A 12,050-nucleotide genomic window follows, 5' to 3' on the forward strand; every position below is an offset into this window, starting at 1 on the left:
AACGGCTCCACTTTGATGTCTAATAGGTACCTTAAATTTAGCATGACCAAGGCAGGGCTCCTGGTATTTCCTTCCAAACTTGTTCTTCCTGAAACCTCCTCATCTAATTAATGTCCTCTTCATTCGCTTAGCTGCTCAGTACAAGATTGTGGTGTCATTGTTGACTCAACTCTTTCTCTCCTCCCTCATATCCAGTCCATCCTGTCAGCTCTTCAAACTGTATCCAGAATTGGCACACGTCACCACCTTCACTGCCTCCACCCTAAGCCAAACCACCATCATCACTCACATGGATTTCTAGAATAGCTTCCTAATTGTCACTGGGCTTCTGCTCTTGTCCTTTAGTGTTCACAACACACAGCCAAAGTGATCAGACATAAGTCAGGTCTTGGCCCTCCTCTTCTCAGAATCTCCAATGACTCTTATCTCAGAGGAAAAACTGGTGTTCTTGACATTTCATGATCTGACCCAGTTACCTCTAAAAACTCATCGTCATCTTCCTGCCATTTTGTCCACTCTACTCCAGCCATGCTGACCTTGTTGTTCCTCTACTAGCCATATTTCTGCCTGAGGGTCTTTGCATTTTCTGTTTCTGCTGCCTAGAATACTCTTCCCTCAGATATCCACATGGTGAGCTCCTTCACTAACATTAGGTTTGTACTCAAAAGTGGCCCCAGTGAGGCCTTCTCTGGCCTATCTAAAATTCCATTATCCCACACGATACTTCTGATCCCCTTTTCCTTATTTGTGTTTTTAGTTTTTGAAGATGCTATTTTTTATTTCCAAAGAGTTCCAGGCTCCAGCAAGATATTGAGAAATAGGACCCTGGTAACAAGTTTTCCAAATGACTAATTCACCGGTGTGAAGGCATAAGCATCTGCTCATGACCCAGCTGAACAACCTTGACCCTGTCTGGGGAATCTTCAGACCCAGGCCCAGGCCCATGAGACTTAGAAGCCTTGACTGCTGCCTTCACATCTGCACAGGGCTGTCTGGGGACAGAATAACATAAATGTGGCAAGAGTGGAGACAAACCAAGACCAGTGCGAGGAGCTACAGGGAGCATAGAGGCTGACTTAGCATGTGAAAGAACTTACATACTGGCTCCCTTAATAGGAAGACTCTGCCCCATCACAGCAAGTGAACAGAGACCAGATGACTGTCTGGCAGGAATTCTGTGTAGTAGATTTGTGTCAGAACTGGACTGCTGACCTCTGAAGTCCCTTTTAGCCCTGGAATCTGAAGTGATACCAGCTAACAGGGATGCCTGGGTTTATGTGAGAGCAAGGCTGGTCAATAAAGTGTTGGGCTCACAACATCATTCTATAGGCTTAGCTGCTTTTTATGCCATTGGCCTTGACACCTTTGGTCTTCTGGATGGACCCTTCCTCAAGAGCTAGAGAGCCCTTAGAAGCTGCATGCTCTTGCATATTTTGCAAATTGGCTCAGAATTTTAAACTATGAAGAAGTGCTAGGAAGCAGCCACAGACCACCACCATAAATTCTTAGTGGAGGGAGGAGCTGCTACCTGGCTTTACTTTCATGCACCAGTGGAGCATGAACAGGGGCTTTATTGACGAGGTTTGGGAGGCTACGACAGAGCCCAGCATGCAGACTTTGAGGGCTTGGTACAGCTGCCAGGAGACGGGCGGAGAGACTAGCCTCAGTGAGCTGTGTTACTTGGGGCCCTTTGTCTGTTCTCCATTCTTAGAGATAAGCACACAGGAAGAGGACTTAGGGCTTCACACTCTAGTGGGCCAGTTCGTAGACTCTCACAGTCTCCTGAGCCTTTTCTTCATAGTCTGTCCAGTCCTTCTCCCGCAGATTAACATCGCTGGAGATTGTCCCCAACTCCATACGCTCGGCAGTAAACCGGCTATATTAAAAAAAACAAAATTGTAATGCAGCTAATATATATACAAATTGCTTGTATATATGTATTATATAATGTATGTATGTATAAAAATGTTTGTGAATTTTCACAGTTTTATCAAAATTTACCTATAGTAAATGCTGGCATGGGCAGAGAAGGAAGGAAGAATTGTCATCAATTAATATAATCTACCCCAGAGGGCATACCATGTACATCAAGGAGAACAATATTCATTCAGCTGTTAATTATTGCAATCATTTATGAACTTATGCACCAAACAAATGTTTTTGAACGGTTTGGAATATGGGCTTCAGACTGTGTGCATTCTATTCCTGAAGTGTCTTTCCTTAACTGTTCAAAAGGGGGAAAATGCAGGAAAATGGAAGCCTCTAACTACCCTCTTACTTTCCATGATCAGGGCTAGGTCCACTGGGTGATATACATTTTCTGGAACAGGGGAATTCTTGGAGAAAAAAGCCACAATGACTACTAAGGACCACTTTTCTTTTTTCTCCTGCCATTCGGACAGGAATGAAAACATTTTTTTCATTTGTGTGTGTGAAATTTAAATTATTTGTTTTCCATTTTATAAACCAGGAGAAACTGATTGATAATTATTACATCTTCTGTCTATGGAGGTCTCAGTATTTTGTTATTTATTTATGTATATCTTAGTCTGCCATGATTTGAAACATCTTAAGGAAATACATGAAATATATACGATAATATAAGATTAAAAGGCAAAAACAGACTTAAAAAACAGATTGAATAGGAGGTCAAGATAAGGAAAAATTAATAAGAAATGCAGGACCCCCAGATGAGCACAATTGTTATAACTGAATAATAACTTTGACACTGAGTTGCCTAGTGGCCAAAGTGAAAAGAGGCATCCTTTCATAATTTTGTCTTTAGGAACCTGATGATACCTGGCGAAAGCTCAGTGTAAATAAGCTCTTCATGAAATAGTTTATTTTTTTCCATGTAGGATTAAATATATATATATATATATATATATAATATAAAAATATGATTTTTTTCTTTTGAAGAAGCTATCCTGGCTGTTAAATATACAAAAAGGGTAGAATGATCTCAAAATAAAATTGCAACCATTACTCTTAACTGAAAATAACTAAAAGTAAAAATAAAGACATAAATAAGGAAAAGGGGATAAGAAATTTGTGGACTGATGAAATTTTAGATAAGCTAGAGAAGGCCTCACTGGGGGCTATTTTTGAGTAAAAACCCAATGTCAGTGAAGGAGCTTGCCATGTGGATATCTGGGGGAAAGCATTCCAGGCAGCAGAACCAGAATATGCAAAGGCTCTGAGGCAGAAGTATGGTTGTTTTAATAGAGGAATAAGAAGGAAGCCAGTGTGGCTGGAGTAGAGTGAACAATATGGCAGGTAGAAGATGATTTTTGGGTCAGATCACGAAATGTCAAGGACATTTAAGCTATATGTATTAAGTTACTTAACTATTTACCTTGAAGACACATGGTAAGTCTAGTCTGAATGTTTTCTGTCAATGTGTAAGCATTTAGTCAACACCTTTTTTAACTGGTTATTAATTATCATATGAATAAATATTGAGTGATCAAATTCACAGCCCCTTGTTATTTATATTATACAGTCACATTTATACAGTTTCACATTAGGCAGGTCAAAATTGATTTGTACAAACAGAAGCAGATGAGGCTTTTCTCCTTCCTGTAAGAAATCTTCACCATCTGAATGTGCAAAAAAAAGAAAAAGAAAAAAAAGAGACAAGACAGAAAGTCCAAATAGTTTTTATCTTTAAATTTCTCTGTCATAATAACACACACACTTGCCTTTTCTCTGAGGCAGATTGTTTTTCTCCAAAAGCCTTTACTTGTTTTGATTTTTATCAGATTTGATGATTTTCATTTTTCTCTAGTCTTGTACGTGATCCACGTCTGAATGGAGAATAATACAGTAAAGCTGTCTCCATTTACGTTTCTAAAATCAACCCCTTGGGTAAGAGAAAAATATTTTGGAACCAATACTTTAAAAAGGTAATGTAAATAGGAGAGTAAGGAAAGAGTTTGCTATAGTAATAACTCAGAAACTGCAGACTGAAAACATTTGAGTGGAAAATACATTTTCAGCTGTTAAGCTAGTTTCTAGAACTACCTTCAGACCTATATGTCCCTGAAAATTCATCATTCTCGGCAACCACCATTTCTTCTTATTTTGAGCACATATTTTCAAATTAAAAGGAACTCTGCTATTAGTGCCAGAACTGAGTGAGAGAGAGGAGAGAAAGCAGACAGGAGAGGCTTTCTGTAATCCTGTAGTAAACTTCTGTTGAAAATAGCGGTTTTCAGTTCATGGTTAGATTTTTTCCAGTAGCATTTGTTGTGGGCTGTGGTGTGTCCTTCTGAAAGGTCGGTTCAAGTCCTAACCCCTGGTACCCAAGAATGTGATCTTATCTGGATTATGATCCTCGCAGATGTAGTCAAGTAGGAGGGGGTGAGTCCTGCTCTGAATCTGGAAGCTGGAGAACCAGGAGCACCAGCGTCCTAGGCAGGAGAAGGCAGACGTGTCCTCTAGTGCAGAGGGAGTGAGTTCCCCCTTCCTCCACCTTTTTGTTCTCTTCAGGCCCTCGAATGCTTGGGTGATGCCCACCACCTGGGTGAGGGAATCTTTACTCAGTCTAGTGATTCAAATACTGTCGACGAAAATAATCCATAACCAATCTATAAATGAAAATTTGGGTGAGTTTATTCTGAGCTTAAATCTGAGGATTATAACCCGGGAGAGTCGTTCCACAAAGGAACAGAGCACTCCAAAGAAGTGGGGGTATGCAGGGTGGTTATATACCCTCAAAGAGTATGTTTCACATATGATTGAAATGTCCCTTTTACAATAGTCACGAGGCTGCTCTGTCAGCACAGCGATTGATGGAAACAGCAGATAGGCCTGCTGTCTCAGTGAACGCCGCAGGCTGGCAGGTCTGTTGCCTCGAGCTGGGAGGTCACAGATGAGCACTGCAGTCAGTTCCCAGCCTAAAGAAAGACGCTTCATCTTTAAGGAGATGCCAACGTTGGGAGGGGGAGGGAAGTTGCACCTTTATCTCAAAATGTCTAAGCAGATATACAATGCGTGCTCAATGGCCACAGTCAGGCCCTTTTGGAAAAACAAAGTCAGGCCGAATTAGGTTTATACCAAATGGCTTCCTCATATACTCCAATATATCCTATTGCTTGCCATTTTTATTTGTCCATACTAATCTTTTCCAGAGACCCCCTCACAGACACACCCAGAAATAATGTTCCACCAGCTATCTGGGCCCTCAGCCCAGTCAGGTTAACACCTAAAATTAATCATCGAATGAGGCATGGGGGAGGGGAAGTAATCTGTATTTTATGATTAAACCTCAAGTTTTTAGTGGGCCTGAGTTCCTGGGCTACGACCTTAATAAGTGTCTCTTAGCTTTTTTATCTCCCTTTGGTAAAACAGGAAGGCTAGAGGGTGCTGGAGTAGGAGAAATGCCTTGCTCCAGCTGAGCAAATATATTTGTAAATGAGAAACTGAGCATTTTTGGCATGCATATTAAATTCATACCAAAAGTGAATACTTTTCCTCATAAATAATGAAACATTTGAAGCTGTTTGATTGCTGCTGACACCTGTTTTTCGACCTTCTCTCTGCGGTTCTTAACAAAGGGAGCAAAGAAGAAGGGAAATCTGGACGCTTCTCAGGGTTTGTTTTGCTTGGTGTTAGTGCCTCTTCCTTGATTGAGAACTTTGATACAGTAAAAGATGAAGGGAATGCTTTGTGTGGGTCTTATTGTGGCCTTAGATTATATCTGAGGACAGGATATGTCAACTGATATGCCCCAAACCACACAGCTAATCTGTGGTACAGGAAGGCTCCGATCCAGGTTTTTGATCTCCAGCTAGGGACTGGGCATTCTCCAGGGATGTGGGAGCTTCAGTGCTCAAAGCGCAAATGCCCTAGGTCAACCAGGAAGTGATGGTCACCATCGCAGAGAAGTTAAAGCCTGAGGGTAAAAGATCATCTAAGATGAAGAATTTCCCCTTTGCACTTACTATCTGTGAGCCGATTGCTTAGAGCATGTCTCTGTATGTAGTGTGGCAGACTACAGGAAGATCAATTTTCTGGCAAACAGTTTATAAATTACTTCATTGCTCATATCAGCATCATCTGAGATTTCTATCTGTCTGACTAAACCAAACAATAAAACAGGGAAAAACTTCTCTTTCCATGGGAACTGCACAAGAGATAAGCCTTTCTGCCTACTGGCAACCCACGCTTGGGTGGGAGTTTGACAGCAGCTCTGAGTAAATCTTTCTCTACTTTAGATGTTACCATCTGAATCAGGAGTGGGAGGAAACAGGATGGGACTGGAGGAAAAACATCTTGGCGCAGGCAGGCTTGGGAACAGCTCCTCCTGTCTCTATTGTCACCTCCATTGCAACTGGATTGTTCTTTCCTTACTGTAGTAATGGATCAAGGTCACTGACATTTCTAGCACCAAATGACCTGGACCTGTGTGCCCCACTTCTTATAATTGGGGTTAAAGCCTCAATCCCAATATTCCAGGTACAGTTATTATAACTGTCTTGTCTCTTCCTTCCCTCCAACCTAGAACTGAGGTAGAGTGTTTTTCTAGGAAACTCCCTCTCCAGAAGGACTAAAGTCTTGGCCCTGATCCTCACGAACTTGCTTAATATCCTCTGCACAAAGATCGACACCACTTGTCACTTGTGAACTGCAGCTTAAAAGTCAACATCTCTTGGAACCCTGTTGGCCACAGATTATTTGCCTCAAATCTGGTTGGAGATGGGTCTATTGTTTGGGCATCATATTGTATCTGGCCTGCTGAAATCCCAGCGTTTGTTTGAAATTCCCATCTCATTCTCCTGGTCAGAAGGAGGTCAGGCTTGTGCCAGAATAAACCTGGGAAGATGCCACATGGCTGGGCGTCTGCTATGGGAAGCTAGAGCACAGAAACAGGAAGTGGTGTCCTGGAAGTCTGCTGAAGGTCAGTGACGGGGGCATCAATCCAAGGGGCTTAATGGAGAATCAGACCCAATATATGGAGGTGAAATGGGAACCAGGGGATCAGGGAGGTGGAGGAATAAGGACTGGTGGGGCCGCTAAATGGGAGACACCCGCGAGAAGCTGTGGATGGTTGGTGAGCAGACATATATTACCATGTATCCTGGGATGGCTCAAACTCATGAGGCATGTGAAATTCGGTTAAAGAGGATGGAATGAATGACTACTGACTTGATCTATCAGGTAGGTCTATTGCCATATTCTGGGTGCCCCCAAGTAGTCTTGCCAGGAGGAAACAACAAAGTCTTCCCAGCAATTATAAAATTATTTCAAATACTCTCTATAACCAGCTAATACTCTGACTCCTGTCTCATCTGGATCCAGTTCTATTATTGGCCTTTATCTAGACTGATTTTGAATCTTTAGGGAATATCTCTTTAGATGAGTTTTTCCTCTAAGGCTAGATCCTTAGTAATTATTTAATGATTATGCAACTAATGGAGAGAAATATTCTAAGACGATAATTGCCATGTTAGAGAAAAACATTGAGACTGCCTTAGGCCAGAAAAAGTGATGTTTCAGGGCTTTGCTTTTTGATATTGTGAATGACCATGGAAAATTTTGCTTGAGTATTTTTTATCCTTGGAACAGGATAAAACTCTAAATTGTTCAGAGATAAGGTAGTACCTCTATCTCATGACCATTAGGGTTTGGAGGGCATTTGTTGATGAGAACATTCTTTTACTGAAATATCACATCTCTAGCCCCAGGCTCTACTCAGTGGCACCTAGCACAGGGCTGTGTCCCTGAGGTGCGTGTTTGTCAGGGGAGAAAGTTTGGCTGGTGGCTTTTACCAAATGAGCAGCCATTTCAGAAACCTCTATCTCTACCACTTTGGAGAGAGTATTTTGTTTATGCAGTCCCTGTTATTTTGAAAAAAATGCCTCCAGGAGTCTCTACGGCACTGGAAGACGGGTCCTCTGAGATGACACCTTAATTTATTGTTTGGGACTTTGCTGGGGAGAACAGAAGCACAGTTTTTCAAGCCTCTCTCTTCTAGAAACCTATTTCATCCAAAATAAAAATAAAATTCTGAGATGCAATTAATGTGTGTTAGCTCTTGTAGGACTAACACAAATGCAAGACTTTTATGTGAAGAGATTTAGGTCTTTATAACCCACATGGCGAATCTGGCACATGTGACAGTGTGTTGAAATGTTTTTTATTTGATGACTTTGGAGTGCTGACCACGCCCAGCCACTGCTGGAAACAGCTGTGATGGCTCAGCTCCCCTTTGTCTCCCCTCCCCTCATTTTTATCTATTTTATCATTTTATCTATTTTATAAACAAATTTTATAAACAAATAAAATAGTTGTTAAGAAAAAGAACACTTTGAAATAATTTAAAACTTTCATCTTTAAATATATCATGTTGAAACGAAGATGTAACAGAGGGATCTAATTGGAGAGTTGGAAAGGGAGGTGGCATCTCTTACAAAGATTGCACTAGTGGATTCTTATATACTGTCTACTCTGTGCTTGGCACTGGGATAAGCACTTTACATATATTTACTCATCTAATTTTTATAAGAATCCTATGAAATAGGTACCTTTATTATTCTAATTTTATAATGAGGGAATTGGGACCTGGAGAAGTTAAACAAGGTCTAAGTTTGCACACATAGTGTTGGAGCTGGGATGTGAACACAAGGAGTCTTTTAGGGCCCATTTAGACAATGTTAGAGGGTCAAAATTATCATCTGATCATCATGGGCTCAGACGTTGATACAGCTCTGGTTTCCAACTGTGCATTTTCTATGCACATGTCAACGTTGGACACATTGTCCCTGTTGAAACCCACTCCAATGGGAATCATTAAACAATGACATGAGGAAGATTATATTTATTGACTGGGTGTGCTTGGAGCTTGAATATATTCAGTTTTATTTGGTTCCTGCTGACTACTGGATCATGTGTACGTGCTTTTGCCTACTATTTTTACAATTATTTCCTCGGTGACTCTGATTACCTCTTCTCTTTGTTAATCACCTTGCTCAATTCTCATAGTCTTACCAGAGTGCTGATAGTTGTAGTTGCAAGAACAGGATGCCCAGAACAGAATGCTCTTCTCAATTAAAATTCTCTCAACACAGGGACCGTCTGAATCTCTCTTTTTCCTGTCAACTGTTTTGTCTGTTCTATAAAGGTCCTGATGTTTATTCTTCACTGACACGTACACTCTGCAACCTGAAATATATTTCTGGTCTTCTCAAGCCTTCCTAACTTTCTCCTTCCAACTTTCAGATCGTTCTAATTTGTCCTTCCTCCCTGTCCTCTCATGGTGATGATCACTCATCCCATGTCTTCCAGTCACCTCCATCTCTTCTCTGTGTGGGTCTGCTTCCCCATCTCCAGGTATGTCTTTCTCTCCATCACACTCTGACCTTACTTCTCCATGCATTATACTTAAGAACTAAGCCTTCACTTTTTCTTTTGTCAAAGTAATACTTAACCTTTTCATCCCATTCGCTAAAAAGAGCCCATGAACACAAATGTTTGAAATTATCTTCTGGTCTTCTCCTTCTCTCCCACTTCCCCAAATATCTAGCCCATTTTACTGGAGGCATTTCCAATATAACAAACATAATATCTAACTTTATCTGTGTCAGACGTATTAACTCATAATAGTCCTGACAACAGCTCTATAGGTGAGTACTATTATTTTCAGTTTACAGATGAGAAAGCTAAAGATCAGAGAGGCAATGTAACTTCCTCAAGCTCACACAGCTGGTAAGTGGCAGAGCTGAGTTCTGAATATGGATAAGGTGATTCCAAAGTCTGTGTTTTTAACTCCTACACCCTACTGCCCTTTTAAAGACAGTGATCTGGTTACCTGGCCTCTGTCATTCCATTTCAATAAATATTATAGTATCTGTGTCACTTGATAAATGGACTGAGCAGTATTGCCAAGTATGGAATTTGCTGCTTCCAAAATATATAGAGGCCTTCTCACACGTTGAGGTCCCTAGTGATAGTTGATGAAAGATACAATAACTTGTCCTTTATTTTGAAGGAAATGTCCCAACACACCTCAGATCAATGGACCCAAAGAATGGGCTCCAATATCTTTGTATGATTTGTCTCTTTTCCTCTGGGGAGCATGTTGATTACTGATGCATCCTGAGTACTTACCACTTCTTCCTCAACAGGTCTGATTAACATGATGTCATCAATATAGTGTATTGATGTGATATGCTGCAGTGTTCTGATGGTTCAGGTCCCTTCATAATTTATCGTGATAGACAGCAGTAGAGTTAGCATAGCCCTACAACAAGACTGTTAAGGTTTACCCGTCCATATCAAGTGAATGCAAAGTGCTTTTGATCTCCTTTCCTGATGGATATTGACTAGAACATATTCACAAAATCAATGGGTGCAAAAGGGGGGCTGTATTCATATGCTTTAGTAAAGATACCAGATCTGGTATAGCAATTGTACTGGGGCTAACACTGATTATGTTTGTGTTAGTCCACTGTCATCCATCAGGATCCATTTGGTTTTTGCACAGGTCAGACTAATGGATTAAATAGAGATAAATGGAAACCACCACTCCTGCATCCTTTAAATCTGACTGTGGCAATAATTCATTCTCTCCAACAAAAGGTCAGATTTTTTTTTTATTCAGTACCTCAACTGGAGGGGCTTCTGATGTCAAATACTCAGCGAGGCACTGTATTTTAATGGAAAACTGCTTAAATCTTAAATTAAGATTTAAAGATTGAGCAAAAGATGTGAAATTTATCCATTCATTAAGAAAATCCTTTTTGTATACCTATTAAAGCTTCGTGAAGGATTTCAAGTATGAGTAATGCTTAGAGGTGAGAGAGCAAAGAAATAATCTAAAAATATATATAAGAAGATATAAATAGAGACTAGGCAAATGAAAATATGGTGAAGACACGGTGAAGAGCTTTAGAAGTCAGCAGGAAGCATCCCAGAGTTGCTGGAGGGTCTTGATAAGGAGCGGCAATACTGCTAATGACTATTATGGTAATACTTAACGTTAATGACCACTTACTATGGGCTAGGCACTTTATTTACATTTTCTCAATTAATCTTTTCTATAATTCACAATGTTGAATGCCATTACGGTGCTTATTTCATAGCCAAGAACACTGGAGTTTAGAAAAGTTACATGACTTGTCTCAATTCTGGTCCCAAGCCGATAAGTGACGGAACTAGGATTCGAATGCTCTGAACTGGGAGCTGTAACCCGGTGCCCAATGCATATCTGTTGGTAGTGATGTCTCTCTCCTGTTGGAGGCTGCAGTGATCTAAGGCTGTGGTGACTGGATAAGGAATGAAGTCTCTTAAATTTGGGAGGAAGAGAGAGGCAGAAATACATGGTAATATGACCTTCTGAATGCCTGAACGCCTCTTTTACCTGAAGATTATAAATGAAGGGAGCATCATTTTGGTGTTAAACTTGCTGTTGAAGATGGAGACATAAGGGAAATTTGGTTACTAGAATTTCCCTGTCTTGCAAAGTGTTGTTAACATAGCTAATACTCTGTAGACTTTTGTAGATCTGGTGCAAAGAAATAGACGACATTTAGGAGTATGACCCCTTGAGAAGGCAGGGAAGGCTTATCAGCCGCTTTTCTCTACCTTGGGAATGTTAGAATCCCTAAGCCTCCCCCACACTACGCATTAAGCACAGGCGGGGATTTTAACTTAATTCTTACTTGTTCAAAACTAATATATCGCATTCATTTTGAAATAGGGATGGTTGAAGTAGTGTTTAAATGCAAACTCATTGGCTAAAATGCAATTTCCACATAATATAAGCATATCCTATGCTACTGTTTTTCTTATTTTTTAAAGTAATTTTTAGAAGGCTATATTAAATAATAATAATGGAAATTAAAAACATCCACAACCACCATAAAATTGCTTAATATTTTACTTCCTTCTAGGTCTTATTAATATGTATACATCATTTTTACATAAACATAATCAAAGCAGAGATACAATTTTTTCTTTTTTCTCATTAATGTATAAGCATTTTCCCATGTAGCTGTATAGTTTTTAAAATTAACATTTTAATGCATGTGTATTACTCTGTAGAGTTA

General features: G+C 40.1%; 1 long non-coding RNA gene across 1 annotated transcript in view; it reads left to right on the top strand.

Annotated features, from left to right (window-relative positions):
• The first annotated feature begins 6,309 nt into the window (after positions 1 to 6,309).
• Positions 6,310 to 12,050, top strand: part of LOC138924121 (uncharacterized) — a 29,991-nt gene continuing 24,250 nt past the window's right edge. Inside the window, exon 1 of the long non-coding RNA XR_011438811.1 lies at positions 6,310 to 6,901. This is a non-coding gene — a long non-coding RNA (uncharacterized lncRNA). The remainder of the gene's footprint in view (positions 6,902 to 12,050) is intronic.

The sequence above is a fragment of the Equus caballus genome, chromosome 5, assembly GCF_041296265.1.
Source record: "Equus caballus isolate H_3958 breed thoroughbred chromosome 5, TB-T2T, whole genome shotgun sequence".
Lineage (NCBI taxonomy): Eukaryota > Metazoa > Chordata > Mammalia > Perissodactyla > Equidae > Equus > Equus caballus.